This window comes from Macaca mulatta, chromosome 6, assembly GCF_049350105.2.
Source record: "Macaca mulatta isolate MMU2019108-1 chromosome 6, T2T-MMU8v2.0, whole genome shotgun sequence".
NCBI classification, from domain to species: Eukaryota; Metazoa; Chordata; class Mammalia; order Primates; family Cercopithecidae; genus Macaca; species Macaca mulatta.
In genome coordinates this window covers 165,976,134-165,987,399 of record NC_133411.1, presented here as the reverse complement: position 1 = coordinate 165,987,399, position 11,266 = coordinate 165,976,134, and positions in this window count along the sequence as shown.

Genomic DNA, 11,266 nt, shown 5'->3' with positions numbered 1-11,266 from the left:
TGTCATTACAAAGTAGTGGGAAAATGATGAAATTTCCAATAAATGGGGCTGGGATAAAACATGCAAAAATAAATTCCAGGAAGATTAAAGGCTTAGGCATGGAAGACAAAATTATAAAGATTTAAGTTAAGGTAGGCAAATATTTTTATAATCTCTGGATAAAAGAGGAATTTCTTAAAAAGTACTAATGTACTACTCAGAAAAGGAAAGATTAGTCAACTTTACCATATTAAAATTAAGAAAGTTCAAGAAAACATGTCATTTATTTCCAAGTGGATAGTGTAAAAAGGAAAAAAAGAAAGAAAGAAAGAAAAGAAAACACACTGTAAAGTGAAAAGCCCCAGTGTGGGAGAAAATAATTGCAATGGATTAAACCAGCAGATAACTAGTATCAGAATATATAAATTATTTGTATAACATAAGAAAAATACAGAAAATCAATGGGAAAATGGGCAAAAGACTTGAATAAGCATTTGTCCAAAAAGTCCAAATAATTCCTAATCAAAATAAAAGATCCTGGCTGGGCGCAGTGGCTCATGCCTGTAATCCCAGCACTTTGGGAGGCCAAGGCGAATGGATCACCTGAGGTCAGGAGTTCGAGACCAGCCTGGCCAACACGGCAAAACCCCATCTCTACTAAAAATACAAAAATTAGCCGGGTGTGGTGGTGGGTGCCTGTAGTCTCAGCTATTTGGGAGACTGAGGCAGGAGAATCACCTGAACCCAGGAGGCAGAGATTGCAATAAGCCAAGATTACACCACTGCACTCTAACCTGGATGACAAACCAAGACTCTATCTCAAAAAAAAAAAAAAAAAAAAAAAAAAAAAAAAAGGCCAGGCACAGCGCCAAGGTGGGTGGATCACCTTGGGTCAGGAGTTTGAGACCTGCCTGGCCAGCATGGTGAAACCCCATCTCTAGTAAAAATACAAAAACCAGCCAGATGTGGTGGTGCTACTTGGGAGGCTGAGGCAGGAGAATTGCTTGAATCTGGGAGGTGGAGGTTGCAGTGAGCTGAAATAGTGCCACTGCACTCCAGCCTCGACAACAGAGTAAGACTCCGTCTCAAAAAATAAAAAATGAAAAAAAAAAAAAAAAGAAACAAAATAAAAGATTAATTTATTAATAACTATGAAAATTCAAATTAAAACGACAGTGAGATGTTATTATACCCTTACCAGTTTGGCAACAAACAAACAAACAAAAAGACAAAAAAGCCAACTTTGACAATCCCAAGTGTTGCTAAGAATGTAGGATGAAAGAAATTGCTGTATACTGCTGCTGGGAGTATTGGAAGCTAATTAGGCATTCTCTGGTAAGTTTCAACATGTTTATACCTTCTGATGCAGTAATTCTGCTGTTAGAAATGTAGTCCAGAGAAGCTTCTGTATTTGTGTACCAGGATTCATCTATGAGTATGTGCAGAATGACTTTGTTTATAACTAAACAAAAGATAAAGGTCCCTCTAAAGTAGAATGAACATGGCCGAGCGCGGTGGCTCACGCCTATAATCCCAGCACGTTGGGGGGCCGAGGTGGGCAGATCACCTGAGGTCAGGAGTTTGAGACCAACTGGCCAACATGGTGAAACCCTATCTCTATCAAAAATACAAAAATTCTCTGGGCGTGGTAGCATGCACCTGTAATCCCAGCTACTCGGGAAGCTGAGGCAGGAGAATCGCTTGAACCTGGGAGGTGGAGGTAGCGCTGAACCGAGATTGAGCCACTGCACTGTAGCCTGGGAGACAGGAAGATTCTGTCTCTAAATAAATACATAAATTAGAATGAACAAAGAATATGAGGTGTATTCAGTCCCAGGAAAACTGTTTAGTAAAAATACATAAACAACCTACAGGGATACAAAACAGCATGAATGGATTTCACAAATATACTGTTGAGTTAAATAAAACACAAAAGACTACAAACTATATGATTTTATTCACATAATGTTCAAAACCAAGGAAAACTGTACATATAATTTTTGGATACACACGTAGCTGGTAAAGCTATAAAAAAAGACTATAATTGCAAAATTCAGGGTGATTTCCTGTAGAAGAGAGGGAAGATTTTTATAAATAATTTTTTTTGGTAGAGATGGGTTCTCACTCTGTTGTCCAGGTCTTGAACTCCTGGCCTCAAGCATTCCTCCCACTTTGGCTTCCCAAAGTGCTGAGATTACAGGTGTGAGCCATTGCACCCAGCTACTTTGTTTTGGAGAGACAGTCTTGCCATGTTGCCTAGGCTGGCCTTGAACTCCTGGCTTCAAGCAGTCCTCCTACCTCAGCCTCCCAGGCATGAGCCGCTATGCCAAGCTGGGAAGGTTTTGTGATCAGGAAGAAGTACATGGTCTTGGCTTGGGGAATAGAAGAGACTTTTGGAGACTAGCAGTGTTTTATTTTTTGTTGGAGTCCTAGTTACTTGAGTTTTTGCTTCAAAGTATTTATAAACTATAAATTTATGTTTATATAATGTCCTACATTCTGTTATATTTCCATTAAATGGTGGTTTGACCTTAAAACCATATTGTGACAGCATTACATATCCATTGTTTTGGAAAAAACGAAAAAGCCTCATGGTACTGATATTGGCAGCAGCATAGAACATCAAAAGAGTTCTCACTGTCAGTGGGAATGTGAGTTTTTGAAAGCTGCTCAACATTCCCCTGTAAGGTGGATGCCTATGAGAAGAGAAAAATAAGAATGTGGGTCAGAAACAATGGGGGGAAAATAGTAAAGTAAAAAAAAAATAATAATAAGCAAAGGACCTCAAGGGACTGACAATGAGTACGTCCATGTATTGAAGAGTATGATAAGCTTAACTATCTGAACCCGGGGTAAAAGGCTAATAACCAGCAAACAGAAAGATAAGGGAGATGCCGCACTGGAGAACACGGTCAGAATGAGAGACCACTCATGCTGCCCCGACACCAGCGGGGCCTCTGTAGGAAGTTGTGGGACCTCCACTTTCAAGATGAGACTGCAGATAAGATTTCCCACAGTGACTCACGTAGCTCAGCTGAACTTTGTCGGTGAGGAACCCCTTCTCATTCTTTTCATTTTCGTCATTGGGAGCCTAGCTGAGCTATTAAGGGTGTAGTATTTCTACACCCCTCTCCGTTTCCTCTACTCTAAAAACATTTACTCAGGCAGGAGCAGCATCAATTTCCCTTAGGAGTTACTTAATAGATAAGGCTGGGTGTGGTGGCTCACGCCTGTAATCCCAGCACTTTGGGAGGCTGAGGTGGGAGGATTGCTTGAATCCTGGAGTTCAAGATCAGCTTGGGCAACAAAGTGAGAACCCTTCTCTACAAAAATAAAAATAACAAACAGGGTGTGGTAGCTCATGCCTGTGGTCTCAGCTGCTCAGGAGGCTGAAGAGGGAAGAAAAGTATTTATCTTGCTCCATGCCACTGCCAGTGTTACTACCATCAGATTTTAAATTTTTTTCTACAACAATGGATATGTAGATGTCACAATATGGCTTTAAGGTTAAACTATTGTTTAATGGAAAAATATAACAGAATAAAGAACATTACATAACATGAATTTATAGTTTGTAAGTACTTATAAACTATAGGTATTGAGCTTAAGCCCAGGAGTTTGAGGTCACAGTGAGTAATGCTTGCACCGCTGCGCTTCAGCGTGGGCGACAGAGAGAGACTCTGTCTCTAAACTAATTTTTAAAAAATTACTTGCTGGATAAATGTTGTGATAGCTCAGAATGCTGACTTGTCCCTCCTGGGCCACTGTTTTCTATATTGGAAGGGGCTCTAAGCTGGCCTTGCACTCACTTGAGTGTGACCTCAAGCTTAATCTCTCTGGCATCCATTCATGGTTACTAAATAAAAAACTCTCTGTAAACACAAGAGCTCTTTCTCGTCTCTTCAGGGTTGTGAAGAGCATGTCCTTGTAACTTAACACTGCATTAGTAAAATGTCATTTTTAGGTAAGAAAAAGAACCATATATACCTGGAGGAGAAAGTTTCTTTCCCCATCTCCCGCCTCATCCCTTTTTGTGTAAGGGGTCTCTAGTGGATGTTTGTTTTTGTTGTCCAACGTCTGTCTCTCCTCCTGAAATGCACTGCAGTTTTTATTTAGGGGAATCACTCTTCTCTCACTTTCAAAACGTGAAGTGTGGGGAGGTGACCCAGGCCTAAGCCTATTCATATTTTTTCACCCTTTGGGGACAGTGATTTTTCAGGAATGAGTCTGTGACTCAGACCCAGACTTGGGCCTTTGAAAGAGTATAAATCCCTTGACCCATAGGGGAGTGGCCCACATAGATGTGTGCTCTGTGGGTGCAAAAGAGGGGCACTGTGTAGAATCCGTGAAAAGAGCCAGCCCTGGAGGCAACTGAGTGTTAACATCAGCCAGAAACTAGGTTCGTGGTGACCTCTCTGAGAGCCACTGAATTAAGCCTTGCCTGAACCTGGATTTTTCCATAATGTCATTTAATAAATTCACTTTATAGTTGAAGCCAGCTTGAGTTGGGTTTTCTGTCATTGGCAGCATAATAATGTATGAGGTCTTTGGTAAGAGAATTTTGTTGGCATATGGGCACATCAAAATCAGTATAAGAACACGCCATAGTCATGCTGTGAGAGGTAGTCAGTAGTAAAGGGGAAATTTATTTATCTTTGTAAACACGTTATTCTGAAGACCCTGAAAAACCTGAAGTTTCCTCCAGGTATGCCCAGGATCTTGGTGGTCTGACATAGCCCTCTTAGTGCTGGGACCTGGTGAGAAGGGCAAAAGTGTTGAAAGTTAACTTAAGCTGGGCCCAGTGGCTCACACCTATAATCCCAGCACTTTGGGAGGCTGAGATGGGCAGATCACTTGAACCCAGGAGTTCAAGACCAGCCTGGGCAGCATAGTGAGATTCCCATCTCTACAAAAATAAATAAATAAATAGAAATTAATTAGCCAGGGCCAGGCACGGTGGCTCACGCCTGTAATCCCAGCACTTTGGGAGGCTGAGGCCGGCAGATCACTTGAGCTCAGGAGTTTGAGACAAGACCGGCAACATGGTGAAACCCCATGTTTAAAAACAAACAAACAAAAGACAAACAAACAAAAGAAATAAATTAGCCAGGTGTGATGCTGTATGCTTGTAGTCACAGCTACCTGTGAGGCTGAGGTGGGAGAACCACTTGAACCTGGCAAGTTGAGGCTGGACTGAGCTGTGATTGTGCCACTGCATTTCAGCCCGAGTGATAGAGTGAGATCCTGTCTCAAAAAAAAAAAAAAACTTTTTTTTTTTTTGAGAGGGAGTCTGGCTCTGTCGCCCAGGCTGGAGTGCAGTGGCCGGATCTCAGCTCACTGCAAGCTCCGCCTCCCGGGTTTACGCCATTCTCCTGCCTCAGCCTCCCGAGTAGCTGGGACTACAGGCGCCCGCCACCTCGCCCGGCTAGTTTTTTTTGTATTTTTTAGTAGAGATGGGGTTTCACCGTGTTAGCCAGGATGGTCTTGATCTCCTGACCTCGTGATCCGCCCATCTCGGCCTCCCAAAGTGCTGGGATTACAGGCTTGAGCCACCGCGCCCGGCCAAAAAAAAAAATTTTAAAAAGGAAAGTTAATTTGACACAAATGAGAGGATTTGAGACCACAAAAATAAAAGTGCTTCCATTTGAGGGAGGGCACATGAGCTGATAGGTGATTTAATGAAGAATGTAAATAAATGTTTTGTACCTTCTCCTGGGTCATGTGTATGCTCATGATGTTCATGCTTTTCCAGGGGTGAGATCTTTTTTGTGGTAATGTACCTATGGGATGTACTGATGTTAACAAGGAGTTACATCTTTGTATGTGTGTAGGAGTGTATAGAAAAACATCTGAAAGGCCAGGCACAGTGGCTCACACCTGTAATCCTAGCGCTTTGGGAGGCCGAGGAGGGTGGATCACCTGAGGTAAGGAGTACGAGACCAGCTTGACCAACAGGTGAAACCCCATCTCTAATAAATTCAAAAAATTAGCTGGGTGTGGTGGCACGTGCCTGTGATCCCCGCTACTTGGGAAGCTAAGGCAGGAGAATCACTTGAACCAGGAGGTGGAGATTGCAGTGAGCCGAGATCACACCACTGCACTGCAGCCTGGGCAACAAGAGTGAAAGCTCCATTTCACACACACACACACACACACACACACACAATCTGAAAGAAGACTCATTATGTTGAAAGTGGCTATTTCATGGTACTGGGATTATGACTTTTTTTTTTTTAAAAATACGTGTTTTTCAAAATTTTCTACAGTGAATATGATTTATATGATTTTTAAAAAAGGTTTTAAAAGTACTATACAAACACACAAGGTGACAGTACTCCTCCTGGGAAGTCACGTGGCTAGTTACAATCTGGAAGTCAGAACATCTAGCTCACAATTGCTTAATTTAACCTCTTACCCTTAATATCCAACCTCAGTTTCTTCCTTTGCAAAATTTTGAACTAATCTCAGTTCGGTCTGTGTAACCTAACTGAGATGTGATTTAACTAAGTTAATTATCAACTCAATCTAAGTACATATAGGGTCCTTACCATAAGTGGTGACTGTGGTTACTCCCCAATATCTACTCCACTGCACTTCCCAATTGTGTAGAGAAGATTCTAGTTGGACTGAGATTTTCCAGGTGCTGCCATCTGAATCACCCATATTTTCCTGTCTCCTGAGCTGGTTCTAACTTCCATTTTATGAACTTTGTCAAGTAGCCCTTTAGTTATCTATAAAGGTGTAACTCTAATTTGCATAATTAAAGTTACACTCTATGCACACTGTGCCTGGCCCAGTGAGTTCATCTAATGGAGTCTACGTAGCTGTAATAAAGAATGAGGACATTCTACAGGAGCTGAAAGAAAAGATTTTAGACTGGGCACAGTGGCTCATGCCTGTAATCCCAGCACTTTTGGAGGCCGAGGTAGTCGGATCACTTAAGGTTAGGAGTTCGAGACCAGCCTGGCCAACATGGTGAAACCTTGTCTCTACTAAAAATACAAAAGTGTCTATAATCCCAGCTACTCAGGAGACTGAGGCAGGAGAACTGCTTGAGGCAGAGTTTACAGTGAACAGAGATTGCACCATTGTGCTCCAACCTGGGTGATGCAGCAAGACTTCATCTCAAAAGAAAAAAATAAACAAAATTTTAAATGCATTTAAAAAGGAAAGTTGCATGCTGTGGAGCAACCAGACAATTGTGATGAAATGGGAAGTACAGGGCACCCGCTATGACGTGTTTTTGCCAAGAAGTCAAACCAGGTTCCAACTAAACCTCTAGAGCAAAGTTTCATTTGTAGGAAATTCAAAGAAAAGGGGAATAATGTAAATGACCCCACAGGGAAACAGACAAACCCTGAATGTGGAACATTTCACAGGACAAAACCTGGTTTGTATAACTGGTTTGTATAACCAATGGCAAGGGGGTGGAAGGAGATTGTCTTCGATTAAAAGAGACTTGAGAGACACAGCAAACAAATGCAAACAAATGCAATGCTGGGACTTGTTTTGGTCTGTATTTAAACAAACTGATTGATTTTTGAGATAATCAGCGAGATTTGGCTATAGACTGAAGTATTAGGTGCTGCTAAGGCATCATTAAATTTGTTATGTGCGATAATGGTATTATGATTATATTAGCAGAAGGTCCATTTTTGTTTGTTGGTTTGTTTGTTTTGAGATGAAATTTTGCTTTTGTTGCCCAGGCTGGAGTGCAATGGCACAATCTTGGCTCACTGCAACCTCTGTCTCCCTGGTTCAAGCGATTCTCCTGCCTCAGCCTCCCAAGTAGCTGGGATTACAGGCACCTACCACCACGCCTGGCTAATTTTTTGTATTTTTAGTAGAGATGGGGTTTTACCATGTTGGCCAGGCTGGTCTCGAACTCCTGACCTCAGGTGATCCACCTGCCTCAGCCTCCCAAAATGCTGGGATTACAGGCGTGAGCCACCACATCCGGCCTCAGAATGCCCATTTTTAAAAAAGAAGGTTGCACACTAAAGTACGTAAAAGTGAAATAACACGATGTCTGGGATTTGTTTAAAAATATTTCAGCAGACTTGGCGTGATGGCTCACACTTGTAATGCCAGCACTTTGGGAGGCTGAGGCAGGAGGATCTGTTGAGCCTAGGAGTTTGAGAGCACCCTGGGTAACCTAGTGAGACCCTTGTCTCTAAAAATAAATTAAAATAAATTTAAAAAATTTAAAGGGCCAGGTGTGGTGGCTCCCGCCTGTAATCAGCACTTTGGGATGCTGGGATGGGCGGATCACCTGAGGTCAGGAATTCGAGACCAGCCTGGCCAACATGGTAAAACCCTGTCTCTACTAAAAATATGAAAATTAACTGGGCATGGTGACAGGCGCCTGTAATCCCAGCTACTTGGGAGACTAAGGGGAGGCAGAGGTTGCAGTAAGCCGAGATAGCACATTGCAATCCAGCCTGGGAGACAAGAGCGAAACTCCATCTCAAAAAATAATAATAATAAATAAAATAAAATAAATAGATACAATTATAAAAATTAATATTTCAGCAAATAAAATAACAATAGGAAAATGCAAGGTTCAAAAAATGTATATGGTATTTTGTCTAAGAAAAGAGAGTATGAGAATATATATTTCATTTTCTTGGGTTTGCATTGGGAGTATACACAAGAAACTTATGAAAATGAAAACCTGGCCAGGTGCAGTGGCTCAAGCCTGTAATCCCAGCACTTTGGGAGGCTGAGGTGGGCAGATTGCTCGAGGTCAGGAGTTTGAGACCAGCCTGTCCAACATGGTGAAACCCCGTCTCTACTAAAAATACAAAAATTACCCTGGCATGGTGGCAGGTGCCTGTAATCTCAGCTACTCAGGAGACTGAGGCAGGAGAATCGCTTGAACTCGGGAGGCGCAGGTTGCAGTGAGCCGAGATCGCGACACTGCACTCCAGCCTGGGTGATAGGGCAAGACTCTATCTCAAAAAAAAAAAAAAAAGAAAAGAAAAGAAAATGAAAACCTATGGCATAGGTGGGAGAAATGGGAGTAAACATGGAAGAATGGGATCAAGGCTTCTTGAGCTTTTTATATTGCTTTAACTTTTTAACTATTTGAATGTATTATCTAAAGTTTTTAAGAAAATAAACAGGAAATAAAAGTTAAGTGAATATGAAAATGTTCAGAACCAGCTCTCTACACACAGAAAAGAAGAAAGAGTTAAAGTAGATCTCTAGACCCCTTCATATCTAGACTTCAATGAACTAATAAATTGTTAATGTTTTATAAAGCTGGTCTCAGTAGCAATCCTAGAAATGAGCAGAAAACAAAGTAGTAAAAACAAAACATGGCTGGACACTATGGCTCATGCCTGTAATCCCAGCACTTTGGGAAACCGAGGCAGGCGGATCACCTGAGGTCAGGAGTTCGAAACCAGCCTGACCAATATGATGAAACCCCGTCTCTACTAAAAATACAACAATTAGCCAGGCATGGTGGTGTGAGCCTTTAGTCCCAGCTACTTGGGAGGCTGAGACAGGAGAATTGCTTGAACCCAGGAGGTGGAGATTGCAGTGAGCTGAGCTGGTGCTACTGCACTCCAGCCTAGGTGACAGAGCAAGACTCCATCTCAAAACAGAAACAAAAACAAAACGAAACACAGAAACTGAGGACTGATGCTTTTGAGAGCCTTGACCAGTTCATGCTGCTAATAAACATAACCCCAGACTCCATGTTTAATCTATTCTACCTTACACTTGAATATGGGCATTTGCTGGTTATTAATTTAATGACAAACATTAAATTAATAAAACATAATTTATAGTGGAAAAAAATCTGACATTTAGGGGACTTATGCTGTCATTCTAAATGACCAATCATGTGCCTTTCGGCAAATCAATTTTTTGAAGTCTCAGATTCCTTGTCTATAAAATAAGAAATTGGCCAGGCACAGTGGCTCACGCCTGTAAACCCAACACTTTGGGAGGCTGAGGCGGGTGGATCACCTGAGGTCGGGAGTTCAAGACCAGCCTGACCAACATGGAGAAACCCCGTTTCTACTAAAAATACAAAATTAGCCAGGGTGGTGGTGCATGCCTGTAATCCCAGCTACTGGGGAGGCTAAGGCAGGAGAATCCCGGGCTTGAACCCAGGAGGTGGAGGTTGCAGTGAGCCGAGATCGTGCCACTGCACTCCAGTCTGGGCAAAAAGAGTGAAACTCTGTCTCAAAATAAAGTAAAATAAAATGAGAAACTGATTATGATCTCTTGAGTAACTGCCACTCTGCGATGCTATGGGAAGTACACACATTGAAGAAGTTGCATATTTATATTAAATGCCATTTGTTTATATTGAACAAATGGGGTGTTTATACCAAATGCATTTAATGGCATAAATGTGAATGACAAACTCAAGAAGGCAAGATATAGAGGAAGGCCACTGGCTTTTCAGAAACCACTCGGCCTGTGAGCTCACTTCCCTTTTATTAAAAAAAAGCTTTCGCTTTTAAGGTGTCCAGATAAAGGTCACACTCCCAGAGCTGAGGCTTTGTGAGTCTGAGCTGTTACTTCAGTAATGGGAGCGTGGCTGGAACTCAACACTTTCTGATCATTCATGCCCAAAGCCTCTTGGGATAGGGGAGAGGGGGCACCTTGTATGCATGAGATGAAATAGGATACCAAGAGCCCCTTAAGTCCACTCAGAGTAGAGGAAAGGAAGTGTTGCCAAAAGTAACATGTTTTTTTCTAAATTGAAGAGTTGGAAGTTTGAAGGTCAAAGTCAGAATATTAGAACAGAGAGCCATGCATGTATTATCTAATACAATTTCCTCATTTTATAAATTATGTAAGTGAGGAAACTGAGACCCAGCAAGGTTATAGGACCCACAACCTAATCTGTGTTAGAAGGATGAGAGCGAGGCTTATGCTGGGAGTTGCGATGGTCTGTAAATGTGAGGATAAGGAACACGCCATTCACCATTGTGTTCCACCTCCTAGTCCAGTGCCTGGTGCAAAGTAGGGGTTTCATAAACATTGGTCACAGGCCTGATGGAGGGACTGATTTGAGTGAATGTGTCCACGGATGATGCATCTGTACTTTATGTTCCCTGCTAGTCAGATGGACTCATACGTGCTCCATTTCAGGTTCATCTCATCTGGGATATTATATTAGAGGGTTCTCTTTATGTGCCATGACCGAGTAGCGTTTTCTTCCACTGAAGTATTGCTTCCTCTTTGTTGATGTCACAGGACAAGCATCAGAACACTTACAGGATGTGTGTAGCATGGCATGACAGAGAACTTTGGTTTCCTTTAA